General features: G+C 42.7%; 1 long non-coding RNA gene across 1 annotated transcript in view; it reads left to right on the top strand.

Annotated features, from left to right (window-relative positions):
* The window catches only part of LOC103163126, a 54,046-nt gene extending 30,954 nt beyond the window's left edge, over positions 1–23,092 (top strand). The window contains exons 3-5 of the long non-coding RNA XR_003483806.2: positions 19,589–19,782; positions 20,800–20,936; positions 23,035–23,092. This is a non-coding gene — a long non-coding RNA (uncharacterized LOC103163126). The remainder of the gene's footprint in view (positions 1–19,588; positions 19,783–20,799; positions 20,937–23,034) is intronic.
* The last annotated feature ends 1,719 nt before the right edge of the window (positions 23,093–24,811 follow it).

Raw genomic sequence — 24,811 nt, 5'->3', positions numbered from 1 at the left:
CAGTGCATAGTATAGCAAGATTGCCATACAAATGAGAAGCAGGGTTCAGTGACCCACCCGGTTCCTCCAGGCTCTAAGGAAACAGCTCCTGCTCTTTCTTCTGCACCTTCCTATAGAGTATGTGCATGGGGAGTGGAGATGGGATGGAGGTGGGGTAACCAGTTAGCTGGTGGTAAATGTATTGATTAGGAAGAGGAAAGATTGGCACTTTCCTTGGTACCTCATTTTCAACTCTTCACCAGGCTAAGGGTGACTGGCCTTGAGGGTGCGGCTGAGTGGGGGTTGGGATATCCCTATAGATGATGCCAGCTCCGAGGTTCAGAAAAGTCAACATGCAGATTACTTAGAGACTGGAAAACAGATCCTCAAACCAAGAGTAAGTAAGCCTGCCATGCACTAGAGGTCTGACCAGGATGTGAAAATCCAGCCCTGGGCCACAGGAAATTTGGCTGACACAAGGCAAAGTTACTTCAGAGGTAAAGAGCAGTGGGATAATGTTGGGTACAGGTCAAAAGGGCCTGGGAAGAGCCTTGAAGAATCCCTATAGAGTATGCCAATGAGGGTGGCATGGGTTTTAGGGCACAGGGATTTTCTAGACTGACCCTTGAGGTAGGGATAGAAGAGAATTATGATGAGGTTTAATGCCGGAAGGAGAATTGAGGAAGTTGGCAGATGAGGCCAGGGTTCAGGGATTTACTCTAAGCCTCTGACTGGAGAGAAAGAAACTAGGATTACTCCTCACACGTTCCTTTCTGAGCTTGTCTCAGCAGTGGTCTGAGCTACAGTGAAGCACTCAGCAATAAACCAGAGCTGCAGGTCTGACTCTACTCTCCAAAGCTCAAAGCTGCTCTTCCTGTTGCTGCCAGGATGACTGACTTGGCAGCCCAGGTGTGGCTGAGTCAGCAGGCACCAAGTTTTGAGTGGCCTGGATCTAGGGAACTGGGGTTGGCTGAGGACCTGATCTGAGAGCCAGTTCCTTTGTGCAGTAGGTGCTGCTTCTCCCTCTCTGACAGGTCAAGCTGCCTGTTCTAGAATGTATTGCAACAAAGAACCTAGACTTGAGTTTGACCAGCTGTCTCGGTTTGCCCAGAATTGACTTGGTTTTATCACTATCCTTGGAAACCTCTGTAATATAAAATGATGAGGTCCAAGGATGCTTGACAAGAGTGAGGAGTGGCCATGTGCAGAATGAGCAAGGGATGGTACCAAGAGGAAGCCCTTAGGGCTTCATCATCACTGCAAATGGGGCCAAGTTGGTGTTTGTGTCTAGCTCTTCTTAAGGACTACATACATGGCTGGGCATTTTAGAAGCAATTAATTAGTGGCATCTCTGACCTAAATACCTTCAATTCTGGCTCATTAGTCATTCTCATTTATGAGGAAATACATTTAAGGAAAATAATGAGATTAAATAGTACAGGCAGGTTACAGTGGATCATACCTGTAACCTCAGCCTCAAGGGAAGCTAAGGTAGAAGGATGGTGAGTTTCATGCCAGCCTGGCCAAATAATGAGACCCTGCAAGTATAAATAAATAAATAAATAAATAAATAAATAAATAAATAAATAACTGTGTCATGAATATTTAGTAAATATTTACTAAACTGCACATGAAGAGTCAGTGTAGACTTTGCAGAAACAAGGAGCCAAAGGGGCAGAATGAAATGGGTGGGACTGATTATTTCAAAAGGCATTAAGTCAAAACCAGAGGAGCAGAATAAGCAGTGTAGGAAGTCAGATTTCTAGCAATCCAACAGGAATCGTTCAAACAAGTCACAACCCTCTGTGGGACCTGGTCTTGCCATCTTTCCCAGCAAGGTTCTGTTGCTCAAAGGGGTCTCTGCCAGCTGGGCTGGCCATTGGTCCAGAGCTCAGACTTCTCTAGTACATTCTTGCTGACTCTTCCAATAGGCCAGTCACTGGGCTGGGCAGTAGCAGCACAGGTTAAGAGGAACAGCACATTCATACATGGGTGTGGGGGGATTTTGGCCTGCACATATATGTGTGTACGTACATACACAATCTCGTCCCTCCTCCGTTTGTGTAGAAGGTTAAATGTCAAGAGCAAAGCTTCCTGAAGGCCATGGAATGACTTGAGAGCTATAAACCAGGCCCTGTAGAGCAGCCAGAAGATGCCATACCATGGATGGCGTGGGCCCACCCTGTGGCTCCTCCTTGAGTCTTTGCACCTGCTTCCTTGCTTGCCTGCAGGCTCTGGGCTTGTCTCCAGACATGAATGCTAAATGCCACTGGCATGTGTGTGCTCCACTTGGCTTTCAGCCCCTCCTGTGCTGGCAGCTGACTCCTGTTACTCACTCTCAACTCCACCCTCTCCTGCCCTCCTGACTTTGATGCCTACCAACTCGTTAAATATTTATATGCAATACTTCCTCTGTGCAGGCAATGAACTGGGTGCTGGGACTCTATTGGTAAACAAGACAAGGGCCTATGACACTCATTATAGGGGAAGAGGAAACAATAACCAGTCAATTATATACAATGTGATAAGTACCTGGGTGGCATAAGTGGCTGTATGGCTGGCTGTAAGGTAAGGTGGAGATTAGAGGTGGCAGACTAGCAGGGAGGCTGCATCTCTGCCTCTCAGTTGTAGGTTGTGCTGTACAACTTTATCCCTTTGTCCACATATTTCTATCATCCGTCCACCTATCTATCCATTTTCTCCTTCAGCAAACTATTGAAACCCCTATTGTATGCCAGGCATGCTGCCCAGTCCTGGAATTATAATACAAAGGATAGGCTCCTCTGTTATATCAAACTTTTGATTTCCTAAATGTGTCCTACTTTTTCCTATCTGACAGCATCTATACTCACTGTTTCGTTTGGTTAGAAGATCTTAGCCCCACCCACCTAAGTCAGGTTATATCTTCCATCATTTAACACTCCTCAAAGGTCATCTCTTTAGGGATAGCTTCCCTGGCCTCTTCACCAATGCAGGGCCCCATTGTGATGCTCTCATAGCACCCTGTAATTTTCTTTCATAGCACCTTTGATTATATATTTATTAGGGGAACTGTTTTATTAGTGTCCATCATGTCTGCCAGGGACTCATTTATTATAGTAGTTATGCTGTTTAGTACATAGCAATTCATTCAATAATCTAAGTTGAAATGGTAGATGAATGGATGGGTAGTGTTGCTGGGTGGGTGGGTAGTTTGCCGACTGGCTGGCTGCATAGAAAGATTGTTGTGTGTAGATGAATGGATGGATGCATGGATTGATGACTGGGTGGATGGAGAGTTGATGGAGGTATGGATGTGTGGAGTAGAGCTGAGGCGGAATGAAGGTCAGTTAAAAGACAGATGTAGTATCAAGGCAGAGTTAGTTGAGGATTGACAGAATAGGCCACCGTGGGAAAGAGGGAAAGCCAAGGAAAGGTTAGCTGGAGACAGTCTGCAGGATTTGGTCTGTGGTTGCAGATGTGGCCTGCTTTAGGAGTGAAGCAGAGAAAGGAATGAGTGACAGGTGACAACCAGGGTTCTGGCTGATGGATAGCAGACTGACAATAAGAGAGAATAATCTGAAGATATAGACTAAAAAAAGATTACCCAGTGAATTTGAGGTTTCTGTTGGAGCAAAAAACGTGGAAAATCAAATTGTTTTTGTTTTACTTTCTTTTGCTTTTGTGGTCCCCATGATGGTCTCTCAGTGTGCTCGATTAGCACATATTCTGACATGATGGCTTGATGGTCCCTGACTCCTTACATCTGTTGATACTACTGGAGCACTGTAGTCCCCAAATGCATTTAGCATTTAACTCCTTCCCTGAAACTGATGTTTCAGAGCCCACATTCTACCATAAATCTAAACATTTGAGATTCTCAAATTTCCTGAAGTCCAAGGCTTGGACCTGTATTATTTAGTTGCTTTTCCTTCTAACTTTGGTTTGGAAACTAATGACATAAAGAATCAATAGGCTCTGAGAATCCAGTCAGCTGAGGGAGGCAGTGACAATGTAGAGGCTGGAGTGACAGCTGCATGGATTGCAGCTTATCATGGCAGTGATGTTAATAGCCTGGGATTCTACAATTTTGTCCACTGGTCCCAGTTCTGTGGAATGATCTTACACGTGGTTCTTTGCTGCTCTTGATCATCTCTCGGATTCTTTGAACCACTCAAAATATATATATATATATATATATATATATATATATATATATACATTTTTTTTTCTCTTTTTCCTGCACAGACTCATCAGGGATGTCTTCTGCTTTAACTAGACGCTTGGTCCCATATAGACCTTCAAGTATAGATCCCACTTGGATTGACAGGAACAGGGCTTAGGAGATTCTAGGCCACAGTGATCATGGAAGAAGACTGACACCAGGGGAGTAGATAAGTTTGTTCTGCAAATTGGTATCATGCAAGGCAGGAGGCAAGGTAGATAGAAACTCTCCACATGGAGAGTAGACCTCTAGTTCCAGCCAATGAAGGTCCTGAGTAAGGTTTGCTGTTTGGGAAACCAACTGCTAGTCCAACAAAGTAAGTCCCTTGCTTCTTCAAGTCACTTTCTTCTTGGGCTGCTATCCTGTTGCTTCTTCAGTGAGTTGGCCTTGTGTTTTTAAGGCTGCTGCAGATGACGTCTGACTTTATGATGATAATTACAACACGTACCTGTGGAGAAGAGTAATGCCAAATATGTGATAGCAGTGGCACCCTCCTTAGTAATCAATGCCCTTCTGATGCCAACAACTTTTCGTAATCGAAACAGGCATTTCTACTCAACAATTGTTTTTTCTCAGTGAACCCAGTATCCTTCTCAACCCAGTTTGTAAACACTCCTGATATCTTCATGACAATTAACTCATGAGATGTTGCCTCAGTCTTGATAGATCATGAGTTAACTAATGAAGTTTATCCTACTCACTGACGCAGGCCAGTGGGCTCCAGTTTACACAACTTTTTATTTCTGTGCTTGTGATATTGAGGATTGAACTCAGGTTCTTGCCCATTCTAACAAGCATCTACCATTGACTTACCTCTCCAGATTTCTTTCTACTTTTTGTAAAATTAGGGTTTTTTTTTTTCAAAATTAAAATATCATTACATCATTCCCCATTTTTTGCTTCTTAATTTGATCAAAGTTTTATTAAAATATCCAGGTCCACCTCAGACTCATTCAGCAGACCTTAACTTATGTCCTAGCTTGCTCTTTGTTTCTGATAAACACCATGACTAAAACAACTTCAGGAGGAAAGGGTTTGTTTCATATTACAGGTTACAGCCCATCACTGAAGGAAGTCAGGGAAGGAGTGTCAGCAGGGCAGGAACTTAAAGCAGAAAACACAGAGGATGGCACTGCCTTACTCTCAGGCTTACTGTGTAGGCTAGGCCCACCCCTCTATGGATGATGATGCTCCACAGTGGCCTGGGCCCTCCTGTGTCAATTAGCAATCAAGAAAATGCCCCGTAGGTACCCCTACAGGTCAATCTCATGGATACAGTTCTTTAGCTGAGGTTTATTCTTCACAGGTATGTCAAGTTGACAACAAATATTAGTCATGAAAATTTATAATCCTGCTACCACAGCTTACTGTTAGTTAGGATTCCAGGCTTGTGCCACTAGATCCAGTTTATACAAAATTTCAGTGTGTTGCCTTTGCTTTTCTTGCTAGTTTTGTGAAATATAGTCTTTCCTCAGTATTCTTAGTGGCCTGGGTTTGGGACCCTTAAAGTTGGCCAGACCTGTAGATTTTTAGTCCCTTCTATAAAATTGCATTGTGTTTGCATTTGGTCTATGCACGTCCCTCATATCCTGGAACTTATCTCTAGATTACGAGTAATACCAGATATGATGTAAATGCTTTGTAAATAGTTGTTATGCTATAATTTAGAGAAGAATGGCAAGCTAAGAAACCTGAACGTGTTTATTACTTTTATTTATTTTAGTTACTTGAAACCCGATCTTGCTTTGTAGCCCAGATTGGCCATTCACAGTAATCCTCTGTCTCACCTCCTCAGTGCTGAGATTATGGGTATATATCACCACACCAGACCTACATGTTTTTACTTTTAAGTCTGTGATTGACTAAATCAGTAGATGTAGAATCCACAGACAGGGAGGGTTGGTAGTGTTTAGTAGCGGGATTATTTTAGGAATGAGAAAACTAATGTCTCAAAGAGTTAAGTGAATGAGTTGATCAAAATTACCACTTAAGTAAATTATCAGAGAGTTAGGACTTGAACTCAGGCCTCTTGATTATAAATCCAAGGTCTTTATCTCTGCCTATAAGATATTCTGCACCCCTGTGTCTTAGAGATTATGAGAGCTACTTAATGAATTTCAAGGAACAGAAGAAGTCAGACCAGTTAGTTGTTGAATCTCCTGAGCTGGCCTGTCTGAGAGGAGTGGTTCCTGTAGCTGGGGAATTGTTGTGCTCTAGGTTAAATGGATGCACCTGGAAATCTCTCATTGGAGTTAGGACAGATGTCTTGTGTGATAGCCTAAGAAGCTATGACAGTGTCCCTACAAAAGGCCTTCAGCCTCTGAGAAGTTGGCCTGTGGGAATCAGTGCCATGGAGTTTTGTTGTTTTGTTTTGATCAAGGATAGTTTTGCTAGAATTTAGAAGAAAAATCCCGGGTCAAGCAAGCTATAAATCTCAGTAGCTGCCTAGAGGAGGAGAATGGAGACTTGGAGGAAAAGAAAAATGTCATTCTTGTGCTCAGCTACAAATAGGACATTTATACCACCCCCCCACTCCCCCAGAAAGGCTCAGAGACCATCTTAGAAGGGAGAACAGGAAGACTGTAAGAGCCAAAGGTCAGGGAGAGCCTTAACAAAACAGTGTCTTCTGCACATGGCAGGGCTTCTGCACTCATAGCAGCTGTGGCTACCTGCACAAGCTCATCAGCATTTTAGATAACGATCCCCATCCCTATCCACCAACTATCAGTTCTTCAGTTTCCTTTAAGGATGTGGCCACTGGTAGGCCAGTTGTCCTCCAGTGGATACATAGCCCCACACTCATGAGTATATGGGCAGCACAAACTTAACTTAGTGAGTTATTAAAAAAAGTTCGAAAGTGGTGGTGATACAGTCTAGGGGACCCTGATCTGATTCATTTTCCCTACCAGTTGAAGAATTTAAAGGCAGGAAAAATCTGGAGCAAAACAGGTGGCAGCAGAGAAATCTCAAACAGATAGAATTAACCGTTAAAGAAAGATGTGTTGGGGGACAAGGAAACACAGGTATGCAGTGGACACTGGGGGAAAAAACCCTCTGCAAAACTGGGGTGGGGGATGGGCAGTGGGGTTAGTGGGCTTCAGAGAGCCTAAAAATCCAACCAGTCTTTCCTTGGGGGCTGGAGCTTTTAATGCCTTTGAAGAATTTCCTCCCCTAGCTTAGGGTTGGTCATTTTGAAGAAAGCTAGATCGGTTGTATAGCCAAGAACTGTTGTTTGACATGTCCTCAGCAGGCCTTGAACTTGTTGAGCTAGTCTATAAGCAGAGAACCTGCTGGTGGGAGACAAAAGTCTACAAAGCCTTTGTTTTAAGCTATTAGGCTTTTGTCTCAAGTCAGGAGGGTGAGGAAGAAGCTAGAAATCTTGGAAAACCACCATCTTTAGTACGTAGCCATGGGCCCCACTTCCTGTCTGTCTATTTCCTAGGGAGGCTGTCTAACTCCTAGTGTCTCAGTGGTAAGGGGGAAAAATGGTCTACAGCTCCCCATGGGAAGAGTTGAGGGAGGAGTTACAGGCGAATGTGATCAAAATACATTGTATGAAAGTCTCAGAATTAATAAAATATGATATCAAGGAAGACAAGGCAAAGAAGAAAGGAAAGCCATGTTGAGTTAATCCTCATGGAGGTCAGCAAGCCACATGGAGGACAAGCATCCCATGGAAGGGAGGGGAGCTTCAGAGAACCAGTTAGATAGCCCCAAATACTAAAGGAAGCATGCTTAGAACAAAGATGGAAGAAGGGAAATAATACACTTTTCTGAATAATACTGAAAAGTGCACATACTTGCCACTGTGGCCTGTAAACTTTGCAATAGCCATGTAGTTTTTGAGACAGAAAAAATTTCAGCAATTCACAATGTCCAAAAAAAAAAAAGAAGAAGAAGAAGAAGAAGAAGAAGAAGAAGAAGAAGAAGAAGAAGAAGAAGAAGAAGAAGAAGAAGCAGCAGCAAATATAAACAGGCTGATTGTGGTGGTATACACCTTTAATTCCAGTGCTCAGGAGGCAGAGGCAGGCAGATCTCTGTGAGTTCCAAGCCTGCCTGGCTTATGTACCAATTCTAGGTCAGCCAGGCCTATGTAGTGAGGGCCTGTCTCAAAAATACATAAAGTTGTTTTAGTCTTCTAGGGTCCAGTAAAAATAGAGGATGTATAGATTGGTATGTTTACCTTCTGTTCTAAGAGATGGTTACAAATGGTATTTCCCAGATTCCTGTGTGGCTAGAGAAGAGGAGAATAAGTTTTGTGTCATGGTGTGTGCGTGTGTGTGTGTGCTTGTTTGTGCATATCTTGACTTGGGAGATGTCTTCCTGGAGGTGTCAGGGGTAACTGCTTCCTGCTTCTGAAGCTTCCTGACCGCACTGAAGCAGAAGGTGACTTGAATACATAGGTCTCTGTTGTGGTTTTGAGAGTCCTTCTGGGAGGCTCCTTCCAGTGTTTGCTTCCTATGTGCCTCCAGCAGTTCTGTGATCTGTCTTTAACCCTTAATAGGTACCTTTCTGTTTACACCAGCTGGGGTGGATCCTATAGTCCAAAGCCAAGAAATCTGACTAATACCTCATGTCTGGGGTTGGGCTCTTTCTGGTAACTCACATAGTGGTGGAAGTTGGCTTGCTGCCCTCTACTGGGATCAGGATACACCACTATTCTGGTGCTAGAGCAATACTCTTCTGACACAGGCCCAAGTCCAGCTGCTGGGGGCTAACTGTTCCTGTTCCTAATAATCTGGGAAGAAAGGAAAAAGGAGGGAAGAACTGTCCACTTTGCTCCTGGAAAGTGGAGAACTGCCTTTGAACACCTCTCTCACCATTGTTGAAATGGCTTCGTTCTCTGATTCGAAGTTCTTTGGTTGAGTACAGTTCAGTATTGTGTGTGTGTGTGTGTGTGTGTGTGTGTGTACTCTTAGGGAATGTTATAGCTTAAACACTGAGTCTCAAGCTGGGGAGTGGTGGCACATGCCTTTAATCCTAGCACTTGGGAGGTAGAAACAGGCAGATCTCTGTATTTTGAGGTCAGCCTGGTCTACAGAGCTAGTTTCAGGACATCCAAGGCTACACAGAGAAACCCTGTCTCAAAAAACCAGACTCTCACCACTTGTGCTTATTAGTCATAGTTTTTTGTTTTCTACATTCTGATAATTAGACATCTTGAAGCTTTGCTGGACTTGGAGTGACTGTCCTCTCAGAGTTATATAAATACAACCCAGCCAATTCAGAACCTAGATCTTCAACTCCCCCCTTTCCTGGCTTCTTCCATTTCCTGCCATAAAGGACCCATACAAGGGTAGGAAAATCAAAATTGTAACTGAAGAATTTTTATAGACTCAGAGTAGATAGATCTAATGGTTAAAACCATTGGATTCAATCACAGGGGATCCCTATACTCCTAGTTACCCAACTTGATTAAAATATGTCAACACAAAACTCTTCACATTTGGGCTGGGGTGTGTAGTAGGGTGCTTGCCTACCATTTGTGAGAGTGTGACTTTGATACCCAGCACCACGAAAAAGAAAACCAAGCCCCCTAATAATAATGAAATAACCCACATAACCACAAAACCCTGCACACGGATATTTGCAGCTTTATTCATACTGCCAAAACTTTGAAACAACCAAGATACCTAAGATACCTTTTTTTTTTTTTTTTTTTGGTTTTTCAAGACAGGGTTTCTCTGTGTTGCTTTGGAGCCTATCCTGGCACTCTCTCTGGAGACCAGGCTGGCCTCGAAATCATAGAGATCCACCTGCCTCTGCCTCCCAAGTGCTGGGATTAAAGGCGTGTGCCACCAATGCCTGGCCCAAGATACCTTTTAATAGAAGTGATGGTTCATTGTCATTGGACTCAGAATCATCTAGGAGACACTCCCCTGAGAATTTCCATGAAGGTGTTCCCAGGAAGCTTCAACTAAGGGGGCAGCACTGACTCTGAATATGGGCATCACTTTTTCATGGGCTGAGCCCCCAGACTTAATTAAGGGGAGGAAACACCAGGAGACCTGTATTTATCTCTCTTTGCTTCCAGACTGCAGACATGATGTAACCAGCTGCCTCATGTTCCTGCCATCAAGTCTTTCCTGCCACTGGTGGGAGAGCCAAATAAACCTTTCTCACCTCTGGAGAGCCAAAATAAGCCATTCTATAAATTACTTTTGTGAGGTACAAAAATAATAAGTAATACAGAAGGTGAGTAGGTAAATGCAGTAGTAAGTGGATAAACGATGTAACTATATAGTATATCTAGGTAAGTTGACACTTAAGCAATGAAAAAAAAAAGATCTACCAGCCTATGAAAAGATGAGACACTGGGGCTGGAGAGATGGCTCAGAGGTTAAGAGCACTGGCTGCTCTTTCAGAGGTCCTGAGTTCAATTCCCAGCACCCACATGGTGGCTCACAACCATCTGTTATGAGATCTGGTGCCCTCTTCTGGTGTGCAGATATACATGGAAGCAGAATGTTGTATACATAATAAATAAATAAAATATTTTTAAAAAAAGTTGAAGTATGGTTTCTATTGAACATGTATTTTTTATGTCATCACAAAACTAAAAAGAATGTCTTCTTTGTTTACTTTGTTGTTGGAACAAGTACTTACTATGTCACCCAGGCAGTCAAGTTCACTATCCTCCTGTCTTAATCCTCCAAATGCTATGATTAATATATATGTACCATTGGGCTGGAGAGATGGCTCAGAGGTTAAGAGCACTGACTGCTCTTCCAGAGGTCCTGAGTTCAATTCCCAGCAACCACATGGTGGCTCACAACCATCTGTAATGAGATCTGGTGCCCTCTTCTGGTGTGCAGATATACATGGAAGCAGAATGTTGAATACATAATAAGTAAATAAAATCTTAAAAAAGAAAAGATGAGGCACTGCAACTATGACTATGAGAAAGAATCCAGTATGCTGTATGATTTCTACTGTGTGATATCTTGAGAAGGGAAAGCATGCATCTGTGGGCTCCTGGGGGATTGGAGTTGTAAGGGGTAAATAGAGGTGGATAGAACAAAGCAGAGAGGGATTTTAGAGCAGTGGACACTCTGAATGATGCCATAATGTTCTAGGTACATGTGACTGTACGTTTGTCCAAATCTATAAAGTGTCCAATACCAGCAGTGAACTTGGTGTAGACTGTGGTCTTCAGGTGACAGTGACATTTCCATGCCAATTCATCAGTTTTCACAAGCAGAGCACTCGATGTTGGGTGATGATAGTGAGGGGGTACATATTTGTGGGGTACAGAGATTAAACTGGAAATATCTTTATCTCCTGCTCACTGAACCCACAACTTCTCTAAAGAATGAAGTTTATTTGTAAATGAAATAGCTAACTCTCCTCAAGGCTTCTTCTTATTTTGGGGGACTTTGTCCCATGCCACACATGCTCACTATTCCTTTCTTGGTACCAAATTGTCCCTTCTTCAAAGATTAAATAACTAATTTTTCTCTTGAAAAACAAAGGGCACTGGTTGTTTCTAAAAATAATTTTGTTGGGGTAAAGTTTGTACCCATTTTAAATACACCATCTCATAAGGGGTTTTTTGGTTGTTTTCTGTTCAATGAGTTTTTGTAGTTGAAAACCCCCTCTGTAACCGCAAGCCAGCACATTGAAGATGAAGAATTTTCCTACCCCCTGAACACACACCTCCTGCCCTGTACAGCACTTTCCAGACTCCAGCCCCGGAAGCCACTGATTCTTTTTTTCTGCTCTTCCAAGACTGGCTTTGCCTTTTTAAGAATTTCACATAAACATGTCATGAGGTAAGGACTGTTCTTTTTTTAAAGCTATTTATTAACTTTATTTTATTGGCATTGGTATAGAAGGTATCAGATCCCCTGAAACCATTGTGAACTGCCATATGGGTGCTGGGAATTGAACCCGGGTCCTCTGGAAGATCAGCCAGTGCTCTTAACCTCTGAGCCATCTCTCCAGCCCCCAGGACTGTTTTTGTGTCTGGCTTCTTTTACATGGTGTAATATTTTATAGTTTCCCGTGCTGTTTCCCATCTTCACAATTCCTCCCTTTCATTACAGATTGGGGTTCCACTTGTGGATGTTGGGGGTGTTTATCCATTCCCCTCTGACAAGGCGTTTGAGTTCTTTTCATCATTGAATTATTATGAATGAACCTGCTACGAAATTTGAGTTATACCTCCTTAGAGAGACTATCTGTATTTACCTTGAGTACGGTGCTGATACTCGAAGTGTGAACTATATGGGGATTTTTATACTTATATTTATGAGAACCCTTGGGTTATTCCAAAGTGACCATGCCATTCCACTTTCTGCCAGTACAGGTGAGAGTTCCAGTTGCTCTGTCTTCTTTGGAGTTGGTGGTGTCAGTGGATTTAACTTCTGCCACTATGGAGGGCACAGAGAAGTAGTCTTTGGGTGTGGTTTAGTTTCATGTTTCCTTACAGGTTCATGATGGTAAGCTTTGCTAATTGACTTATTTGGTGATAAGATTTAAAATGATATTTGAATCCTTTGCCCATTCGTAAAAGTTGGGTTTAAATCATTACTGAATTTTAAGAGTTCATTATGTATTCCATCCAGAAATCCTTTGTCTTATATGCTATGATTTTTTCTTACAATCCATGTCTCATCTATTTTTGACTGTTTTCTGTATTTTAATTTTTATGAAGCCCAATTATTCTTTTGTTTTCATTAATAGTTTATGAAGTTGGCTGATGTTTTGAGGGGGGTTCAAAGTGAACACAGTCCTCGTTTTATGAACTCCTGGGCTCTTGTGAGATAAAATTGAGAATTTGTATATTTGTTCTCCAGAAATGAAGAATTCTGGGTTGGAATATTTCTATGTCTGCTAGGACCCTCCCTCAGTCCTGGTTGTAGCACATTTGTGTCTCCTGCCTCCAGCTCCACATCCAGCTCTTTAATGGCATTTTGGCCCCTTGGCCTTTGTTTTTCATCCAGTTCTAGGAAACCTTCTTGGGGCCTTTCAACCCATTATTCACTGCCTGAGACTGAGAGCTGGGATGAGCAAGAGGATGCCAGATAGATTTTGTATTTCCATTTCAACATGCTAAGTTGCTGGCTACCCTTTATAGAGTTTATTTTTGAGACTATGTCTCATGTAGCCCAGGTTGGCCTCCAAGTTGATAGGCAGTGAAGAATGAGCCAGTTTTTATGAAGTTAGAAACCCAACCCAGGACTTTGTTTTTGCTGGGTAAGCACTGAAACAAATGAGCTAAGCCCCCAACCTTTCTTTATAAAGACTGAAATGTGAGAGCTAGTGAACACATTTCAAAAGATCACAGGAGGAAACAACAAAACTCTTTTTTATCAATCTTAGGGTCTCGTGCATGTTATGCACATACCATGATCAATACCCTGAACTCTGTTAGCTTTTAAGCTATGAGAAAAACATGTAGCTTCTGAGATCACTCATCCTTCAGTGTGTCCACATGGGGAGCTGGCTGCTGAGTGGCTAAGCATTTGCAGACACTTTAACTGGGTCTAAGCCTCAAGAGCTCAAATGAGAGCAACGAGTTATGGAAAGTATTAGTAAATCAAAGAGTTGACATAACTTGGTTGAACTTTTAATGGAACTCACCTTTGATGAGGTTTGAGCAAAACCCCCAAGGTCACTGTAACCCATATGTTTCAAGAGGGTTTATCTTAATTGGAAGATCCTTAACTTTCAAATATGGTCAATTTTTACATATTTAATGTTTTGAATTATATTTTTTTCATTACATGGTGATTATACTCGACTGAGTTCCGTTTTGAGCCACTTAGGAGTCATTTTTGCTCAGTGTTATGCAAAATGCATTAGTGCATCAAATTAGCAAGGCCTAGCTTTTGTGCTACAATAACAACCACCTCTGGTTTTCTTGTGACATGATTGAGTAGGGAGCAATTAACTCCAGCTAAGTGGAGCAGGTCAAAAGCATAGAGAGTCTGCAATTAGAAAGGCTCATTGGATACCTGGCTGTGAAACCTCAGAGGTTATTTCCAAATGTGTATCCATGGGTAGCTCCAGATGAGTGGTGGTCCTCTGGGATGAGTGGAATGGCAGGGACAGACTTCACACATCCTCATACACATGATAACATGGATTTCTCAGTAGTTCTGATTAATCTGCTCGTGTCACACCAATATCCTGACTTACAGAGCAGACATTAAATATGATATAACATGGTATCTCGTCATGCAGCTGGATGATGGCGTTACCTACAGTGTAAATGATCCAATTTTGGAGAGAGAGAGAGAGAGAGAGAGAGAGAGAGAGAGAGAGAGAACACCATACCATGCATGTGGATGCCAGAGTGCAACTTGATGAAGCTGATTATTTCCACCATATGGGTTTTCCCAGTATTGAACTGGAGTCATGAGGCTTAACATCTTTCCCACTTCCCTACTGGGTCATCTCACTGGTTCCAATTTCTGTTGGTTTTTTGTTTGTTTGTTTGTTTGTTTGTTTGTTTGTTTTTCGAGACAGAGTTTTTCTGTATAATAACTCTGGCTGTCCTGGAACTCATTCTGTAGACCAGGCAGGCCTGGAACTCACAGAGATCTGCCTGCCTCTGCTTCTTGAGTGCTGGGATTAAAGGTGTGCATCACCAACACCTGGCTCCAATTTCTGTTTTAACTTCAGTTATGATGAAAACTAAAAGCAGAGATAAGCTCTGGATATCATCATTTGCCAAGGAGAACCTATAAGAAACAGCAGGAATTCTGTACCAGTGACTCACACAGGAATGGGAAAGTCAGATTAGCTCTATCAGGAAAGCCAGGCAGGCCATCAGGGCAGAGAACCAGACAAAAGGATCAGAAAAAGGGATCTGTAACCTAGGGATCAAGAATCAGGCATTCATGTTACTGAAGTTCCTCTGTTCTCAGTGGCTATCTGCCTTCCCTTGCCCTGGAGCATAGATTGGAGAAAAGTCTGCAGACTGGAGCCAGAGAACAGTTATCATAAGAAAGGAGTAAGGGGACAGGGAGGATTGAGGCCGGATGTTCTCTATCCCTGCGATAGAGAGTCTTGTAGCCTCTTGCTACATGCTCCTGTATTAGCTCACCTGGCAGCCTGTTTGAGTGGTGTTTGTTTTTCTTATTTTGCTTTTATTACATCTTACTGAGTAGGAGAAGATTTTCCAAGATTGCCAGGCAGTCCAAGAACTTAGTTGTAAAGAGTTAGGAAGCAAGGGTGTGGAATGGGAGGACAGATGAAGAAAAGCCACCTGGCCTGCCAGAGGCATTTGTCATCTTGTTTGACACCCATCACAGAGCCTAAGGGAAACCTCTGTAAACAGTCTGACATTTCTATATTTTGAAGCAGCTGGAACCTGCCTTATCTGTAAGATCGCCTCATCTTGCTAATGATCATAATTGCTGGGTCCTTTGCCAGCCATGACCTAGCCTTGTTAATGGTGCTAAAAACAGGCCTGGAGCCAGGCAGTCTGCAGTGCTTAAGGAGCCCTCACAGGCACAAAGTGCACCAGGCAACTGCAAGGATGGCAGACAAGCCAGAGGTTTAGAGGTGTTTTCCTATAATGAGAGCCGATCTGTTGTTTGTATGGTTAAGATATCTTTATTCAGATAAACACCAGCCAAACGCAAGCCAGAGTGTGCCAGGGCAGCAAGGCAGCCAGGCCAGAGAGAAGGGCACCCATGTGCTTTGCCACCCCCTTAAGAACCCATCACGAGTCATCCTGACCTCACCTTGACCACACCCTGACAGGCGGGGTCAGGCACACCTGTAGCCAGCCTCTAATAGGCATGCCTTACTGTCCCCTACATCTTCCTTTCAGTGCTTTCTAGTGTGGGTTAGACGGAAACACTGCACATACTGAAGAAGTCTACTTTGAGGGACTACTTGGTATACATTATTGTTTAGCAGTGCTCCCAGGAAAAAAAAAGGGGGGGAGGGCTCACATCCTTACAATGTTACTGGAAAAAAAAGCTTGCAAAATACTGGAAAAACAAAACAAAATCATGCTGACCGAGAATGTAGCTTAGTTGGTAGGAAACTTCTAGCATGCTCAAAGCCTCAGGTCTGATCCCCAGGACCTCTCATAAAATAGGTGGTGCATTCCTGTAATTCTAGAACTCAGGAAGTGGAAGTGATGGGAGGATCAGTTCAAGGTCATTCTCAGCTACACAGCAAGTTTGAGGCCAGCCTGGGCTACACAAGACCGAGTCTCAAAAAACTCCCATAAGAAGATGCGTCATTTCCAGGACATGGATCTTTGTACAAGAGTGGCAGGGGTGACACAGCTAAGTGCTCTCTTGATAGATGCAAAACCAGATGGGCGAATGCTAATTTACAATGAATTTACAAAGGAATAAAAACATTTAAATGATCAAAACTGCTCTTGCACCGGTTATGTCATCCTTTGGGAAGCAGGAAGATCAGGAGTTCAAGGGCATTCTCAGTTACATAGCTAGTTCAAGGCTAGACTGGGCTCTAGAAGATGTTTCAAGAGACTAAAAAACAGACCAAAAAATGCTCTTGAGAGTAGATGTGGACAACTGGACAACGCCCAACTTCACATTTTCAAAGACCACTAGTCCTGAAAATGACAAGGAAGCCCAGTTACCACCATGCTGTGGGTGAAACTCAACCCTAGTAACACCCCACCAGAGGGTAGGTTGGTTGCCATAGAGACCCCATGGATAGTCCTGGCTCTAGATTTGGCCTGGTGTTGTATATTTGGAGGTCCCTCAGGCAAACAGCAATTGAACAAGGAGCTCATCTGCTGTTACCAGTGGAGGAATGAATGGGATGAAAAGAGAAGGAAGTAAAAAGGCTGTGGATAAGAGAGATAGGGGCAGGAAGAGGAACTGGAAAAAGCCAGAAACCTGCACTCTCAACAATCAGGGCAGTGAAGAACTGGGAAGAAGACAGTGGTCTGTTTGGGGTAGCCATCCTGTCCTCAGTGATGTGGAGATGTAAGGAGAGAGTGGCAATCAGTGCTGTGGGACAGACCTCCATAGCTCCTGTCCTGTGCCTGGTGACTCACTGCTGCTGTGTCTCATCTCTGTCCCAAGGCAGGCTGGAGTGGAGCAGGAAAGTTGGAACAACCTGCTGTCAGCATTCAGATAACTGATTCACTTCCCGGGTAATGCTGCTGTTTCTGTCCTGTACAAACAGGCAGCTGGCTTCTCAGAACTCTGCCCCTGCTTCCCTTGCCCTTTCCCCCAGCTCTGAGTCACCTCAAGTTTGGACTAATACCCTGAGGGTGTGGGCTCACAAGAAAATCCTTGAAATACCTGGCATCAACATTCCTGTAATAATAATTCACTGATATATATATATATATATATATATATATATATATATATATGAGGAGTGCAATAAGAGGGCTCAGCAGGTAAAGTACACCTTGCAAGCCTGATGATCTGAAGTCTATTCTCAGAACTCACATAAGGGTGGAAGGAGAGAACTAACTCCCACAGTTTAAATACTCGCTCACCTCTGTGTGTGCACTGTGGTGGTGTTCATATGCTTGCACTTGTGGGCACACAAACACACTCACAATGAGCAATATTTTCTTTTGGGTTTCTTACAATTGTTCTCAGTGTACAAAATACTATAAATATATTTATAAATCTTACTATAAAATGCATATTTATTGGAAATACATCTCTTTGTGAGATAGGTGGAACATAAATAGTTAATAATATCCCATCTATTTATATATGTCCTTTTTTTATTTTTTTAGGTTTTTTGAGACAGGATTTCTGTCCTGGAACTAGCTCTTGTAGACCAGGCTTGTCTCAAACTCACAGAGATCTGCCTGCCTCTGCCTCCTGAGTGCTGGGATTATATGTCCATGGGTGAAGTTTTCTTGTTAGGGTTCAGCATCAATTATCATTTTATGTTTTTTATAATAAGTAATGAGAAAAAATTAAAACTAAGGAAACAGAATGGAAGTTTTGTTATATAAATGTCATTCAATTGATGATGTGCCCAAAACAAAACCCTGAAAATCTTATAAGTGACAGAGTTGCTTTTGATGATTATCATGTGAATATTTGACTGGTTCCTAGAGATGCTCTCAGTGTCTGCTCTAACACTGAGCTGTCCTTAGTCACCCAGAGAGTCAAGAGAAGACTTGAGAGATTCAGTGAGATTCAGTGATGTGGAATAAGGCATGGGAAAGAAAGCTACCCAGTGAACACTTCTCATACTGCTCCTCCACAGCCAAGTCTCATTTAGAAAAGACAACACACGTTAGTTATGTGGGACCTTCTAGAGCTCAGTGGGGGTCTCTTTGGAAAGTCTCAGTACCTTTATAAGCATAGATTACATCTGCACATGGCTTTTATTCCAACCTCCTTTGACCTTCCTCAAGGTATTACAGGGTCCACTTCTAAAAGCTTGGAGACAAAATCTGGGATTTGAATGGGACTGTCCAGTGTCATTTACTCTTCCATCTACTGCTTCCCACCTCCAGGGACTGAGTTCATACTCTTCCAAAACTTCCAGGGCCATAAATACATTCATGATTCCCTATCCCCAGCCAAAATCTCTCCCATGCTCCTGCCCCAGTTCACTGCCTCCCTGGAATATATCTCAAACTCTGCAGAATCCTCTCCTCTCTATGTGGCATCTATCACGCCATTCTTGGGTTTCTAACCTAAGCCACTGTGTCTTTCACCTACTTGCTTCTGAGTTTCACCATTCTTGTGCCACTTGTTACTGTGGGGGATTCTTTTCTCCTTCATTTCCCCATTCTCCCTCCCTCTTTTCATTCCTCCTAGCTCTCATCCCCTCTCCCTATCTGTCTCCCTTTCCTTTTCCTCCTTTTATTTTTCTACCTTATTTCCCATAGGAAAGGACGTCATTTATTGAAACAAAAAACCAAAAACGGAAGCAAATGAGTTTGGAAATATGCCGCAGGTGAACCAATGGAGGTTATTGGTCCATCCTTTTCTAAAGTGTGGTGCCTTGCCTCAAGTCCCGCTGTCCACAGGCTGAGGTCCTCTGTGTGTGGCTGGATGATGCTTAGTGACCTGCCCCTGTATGTCTTCTTCTCCTCCCTCTTCCGGTGCTTGTTGATTACACCGAGCTCAAGTTGAAACAGGACAGTTTTTCCTAGCTTCTGTTTGCTTCCCTCCCTCATCCGTATGCCTGGATCATTTATCTGTGCCTGCTTCCAGCCTGGAGAACTCCTACACACACTGAAGCGTCAGCTCCCTGTAATCTCATCCGGGAGGCTTTCCAATTCTCCTGGTGTTCCTGGCTATCAGCTAACTTGGCACGCGCGGGATAGGATTTTCATACATTTTCCTGTCTCCCTCACGAGATGAGTAATTCAAGGGCTGTGTCTTCTCTCCCCAAACTCCAGTGAAACAGTTCTTCATAACGCTTAGGACATTTGTGGTAGACACAGCTCTCTGACATGCAGGTGTTTTCTTGTTTCAGCTAATCATTCCGTATTAGGGCCTGCAGCACTTCCGGTTTTGGTATTCAGGAATTCATACTGAAATGTTCCAGGGACTCTGATCTACAAAGGCTCCGTTCCTCGAATGCAGTGCCATTTGAGAACACGAGGTGGCACCCGTGGAGGGCTGTTAGATTGGCCCTAGACCAACACCCGCCCCCTCATTAGCCTACATGTAAGTAGTTGGAGATGACAAGAACTGCAATTTATCCTGACACCTTCCCTTCCCTCTCCCTAAACTCACTTTCAGTCCTCTTCCTGGGCCACAGGAAAGCTGAGCTATCCAAGTCTAAGGGGGTATTTTTGTTTAAAAGCTAAAACTCTGTGTTGTAAAATGCTGTTCTCTAAGCATGGCACGGATGACTATTGCAGTCTTGATGTCAGAACATCTGTGATTACCTACACCAGAATCTCAGCTTTATTTTAGGTTGTTCCCATAATCTTAAAGTTTACTGTTACATTCATTGTTCTCTGCATTTTCTCAATTAAGAAAGTACATGGTTGTGCAGAGTTTAGACTATTACTTCCAGCTTGATTTTATAAATTTGCTGCCAGACTTGGGACAGCAGTGGCCCCAATAGACACCAAACACTAGATCCACTAATCTTCCTTCATGGAGGACAAGGAGGGCTTAAAAGACCCTGCCTCTCCCTGAGGATGCATAAACCAGTAGAGGCATGGGTGGATTGTTAGTGTTCCTATAGATAATCCCTCACCCTTTAAATACCCCCCCCTTAAGCTCAGTGGCTCCTCAAACTAGGCTGGAATGGGATAATTTCTTTGGTCTGTTGTTGGCACCCTGTTTGGAATGAATAGGTATTTGTTCATGGCTTCCCTCAAAAAGTGAATGCTACTTAATAAAACAAAATAAATATATTCTTCCCAAAAATGGGGAAGAAACCAAACCAAACCAAAAAACAAAAAAAAAAAAAAAACAAAAAAAAAACCCACCTGGTGTGGTGGTATATGCCTTTCTAGTTCCAGCACTCAGAAGGCAGGTAGATCTCTGAGTTCAAGTCCAGCCTGCTCTACAAAGAATTCCAGGAAAACCAGGGCTGCAACCCACTCCACCTTCCTCTCCCCTCTCCCTGCAAAAATAAATAAAATAAATAAATAAAATAAAGAGAAATGAAAGAGTTAACACATCACCCTGATAGAACCCGTAGTGACTCTGTCTACTTATTTTTCTCAGTGTTGTGCCAAAATACTTGTGAAAAATCAGCTTGAGGAAGGAAAGGTTTGTTTTGCTCACAGAGATCTTCATCAAGACAGGGAAGTCATGTCTTCAGGAGCAAGAGGTCACACAGGAGGCACAGTCAGAAATCAGAGGTAATTGCTGGTGCTTACCAGCAGATCTGCTCAGGAAATCTTCAGTGTGGATTGTGCCCAAGGAGCTGCATGTCATGTATGAAGAGTGCTTTGCACACTTGGAGTCACTACATTGGGCCCCTCCACTTCTGCATAATTCCCCTAACAGAATGGGAGAATCTGGGCCTAGGGATGTAGAGTAGCCAGCCCATAGAGTGCTTGCCTGCTGGCGAGAAGCCCTGGGTTTGATACCTAGTACTGTGTAAACCGATACAGCAGTGCATGTCTGTAATCTCATCACTCAGGAGGTAGAGACAGGAGGATCAGAAGTTTGTTTGAGGTCAGTTTCAGCTATATAGGCAGTTGAAGGACAGCTTGGGTTACACTAGGCCCTATTTGAAAATTAAGGGGGAGAGGAGGGTGTTACGATAAATCTTTCTGCCAAAAGCCACCTGAGCCCCACTGCCACGTGTGTGCTTTATGCCAGCCACCCGCCCGAGTTAGGCCCAAATGAATACACAGAAACTTGTATTAGGTTCAAAGCTGCTTGGCCAATGACTAGGATTCCTCATCTGTTAGCTCAGTCTTAATTATCATAAATCTATATATTTTATAAGACTTATCTTATCAGACGCCTTATTGGCGTCCCTCCTTGCCGATGGCTCACATTGTGCCGCTGGAGCAGGAGCAGAGGGGAAAAGAGGGCCCTTCCTGTTTCTCCTTCGCTTAAATATGAGTCTCCTTGCTATGTCACTTCCTGCCTGGATCACCACTTCCCTGAATCCTCTTTGACTCCTAGTCCTGTCTAACTTGCTGTCTCATTGGCCAAACAGTATTTTATTTAACAATCAATAAGATAAACACAGTGCATTCCCCATTATCTCCTCTTTTCTGTCTAAATAAAAGAAGGATAACTCATCTTTTATAATAATTGAAGAAAACTATAACCATAACTGTCTGTCTTCAACTCTATCAAAGACCACAGAAGGATAATCTATAAACTCTAGAATTGACAGAGACTTCTGCTACCTGGACAGTCACCCAAAGTTCCTCTGCAACATTGGGGCATCCATCTTCAGACCATAGGCCACAGTGTGTCTGTCACATTTCTCCATTTTAACAGGAACCCTTCAGTATTGTCTTGTTTTGTAAGTTCAGCAGTCATTTTCTTGTGGGTCCTGTATGCCTAGTTTATACAGCAACAAACAGTCCAGGCAAGAGCAGTTTCTTGCCCAAATGGCTAATCTTGCCATGTTGAAAGCAAACTCCATAACAAGTTTCTTCAATGCCCATCCTCCTTTCTGATGTAATTGGTGTGCCAGGAGCAGTTGTGTCTCACTGCCAAGAAAAACCCTAAACCATTTAAATGCCAATTTCTGTAGGTCTTTGAAAGGTTTGAAGAATAGGTATTCTTCATTGAGATGGTTAGGTACCATCTCAAATACATCTCTGTAAATCTAGAAAACCTAACTAACCTAATTATAAGTTCTGACTATTATAGGTAAAAGATCTGTATAAACACAATACCTAAACAAGAGGAGACATATACCTATCACAAAATTGACCTTAAAGTTGTATCAATAAATGAAAATCTATACCAATTTAAAGTATTCATTCCTATATCCTATTCCCCTTTTCTTTCTTTAAAAAGAGATTGACTATGCTCATTATCGTTTATAACTAACCCCATTTAAATGAAAACAAACATTTATAAACAATATTTGGGTATTTGGGTGTCGTTCCTTCTAAACTGTTTCCTGCTGATTGGGGGCAATGTTCATATACCATGGGGATCACGATAAAACGTAGAAACTTGACCAAGTCCTTGTTTTTGTAGTCTGTAAGGCTGTATCGTCTCAGCTTCAGGGGGGTCTTGCTTGATCAAACCATATTAGTCTGGAAGGAATCCACAGCTTTTCATTTTCTGTGGAAATACAAGCATTAACACTAAACTTTCTTAATGCCAATGAGAAAGGACAAACAGCTGCAGAAAGACACTGGACTATGGAGAAAACTGCTGAACTGAATCAGCCGGTATACTTCAAAGATGTACTAACCTCTGTATGGAAACCAGAACATGTGTTACATTGGGGTAAGGGTTTTGCATTGGTTTCTACAGGAGAAGAAAAACTTTGGATACCATCAAAGTTGATCAAGATTCGAGTGGAAAAGGAAAAACCTCTTGACGAGGACAAATGACAGGTATTCTACTAAGGTATATCTCATAAACTAAATAGAAACCCCCCAAAGGAAAGGGAAGTGTTTTGCTTTTATCTTCACAGGAAAACTCATCTCCAGAAGGCAAAGGACACTGCATGGGTAGATACTTAAGAAGAAAAGGTAGCTATAACCATTAAACAAAAGGAACGTGCCATACGGTAAACTTTACAGCTGTCTCTCAGAGAACTCTATTTCTCTTCATTTCCTAGTCCCTATTCAATTAAATCAATGCTGTATTTAGAGGTGATTTGGCTTTCCTCCTCTAAAATCCAAGCACATTATTTAACTAAACTTTAGAGTTTCTGTTTTGTATCAAGAAGCCAATTGATGTAATACAGAATAAAAGAAGAATTTGGGGACTGTCATTGTCTTTTCTTGGATCTTTCTCTCAAGGTGTACACCCTCTCATAATTGTTATGCTTTCATGGTTGCATTCCCCAGCATGTGTACATACACAAGCAAACATTTCTCTGCTGTTTACGTTTGAATCCCACACAGCCAATGAAGACCTGCCTGCCAGCAATCCCTGGACACCCTGCAAAGAAAATGGGCCACACCTCCTCGACTGCACTGGATCCAACTTGCTCCATTTCAACTGACACTCTGGCCAAAGCTTCGGATACTGACTTCAATCAAGTTGAGGATTTCAAGCGAGATCTTCTATCAAGAGAATTCCATCTAACATGGACTGGATACAATCCATTCAAGACTTTTACTACACTAACATTTTCTTCCTACAGGACCCCACATGACTATCATCGTCCCATTTCAGCAGGAAGTAACTTGGAGGATGCTACGCCCCCTTTCCCCATTGTTGTCACTTAGGATAGTGTATATACCTAGTTAGGGATAGCTTCCTATTGTTTATGGTTGGGATTGGAAGGAGGTGTTCAGGCTTGGACACCTCTTTCAGATGACTTTAGGGTTTAGTTAAAATAGATAGTTAGGATGTGACATAAGCAGTTTGTTGTATCTTCTTATATTTTACCTTTATGATTGTTAATTTTGGATACTTTACACTGTTAAGGTTTAATCCTCTTTTAGACTAAAAGGGGAATTGTAGGGGAAGCTGTAGCCATGCCTACTTAGGGCTGGCTACAGGTGTGCCTGACCACGCTTGCGAGGGCGTGGTCAGGGTGACATAGAGTGAGACTTTCAGGGGACTGCGTTTTCTCTTTCGGTTTCACTTTTGTACTTGCGGTACAGACTGCTGCCACGCCGGCTGGCTAGGTTGCTCTGTAAGTAAGGCTTTTTCCTATTAAATATCCTTATGTTTCTACCTGACTCCGTATTGGTAACTTCCCACTATAGGAAGGAGATGAAGGAGGCAGAGAAAGAGGGGTGCATGAAGGGGGCAGAGCATATCAGCCTTTGACCAACTCCTCTGTCTTAAATGGCAAGGGTGACTCCTGCAAGATTCCACAGATGGGGCTCTGCCCACTATGGGAAGCCTTTTACAGTTCCCAGCAAGGCAAGCAAAGTTGGAATTTTCTGTGCTCCAAATGATGTTTGTTACTATATATGTGAGAGCCGAAGTCTGAGAAGGTGAGGTAGAAAGCAGCTTTTAAAACCCAGGGTTTTAGAATAGTGCAGGTGTTGAAGTTGTTTCCAGGACAGAGCAGGGATATCAAAGATCACAAAGGAAGGGGATTTCCCTTGGAAGTGACATGTTACTA

This window comes from Cricetulus griseus, chromosome 3 (assembly GCF_003668045.3).
Source record: "Cricetulus griseus strain 17A/GY chromosome 3, alternate assembly CriGri-PICRH-1.0, whole genome shotgun sequence".
Classification (NCBI taxonomy): domain Eukaryota; kingdom Metazoa; phylum Chordata; class Mammalia; order Rodentia; family Cricetidae; genus Cricetulus; species Cricetulus griseus.
This window is presented reverse-complemented; position numbering and strand designations above follow the sequence as displayed.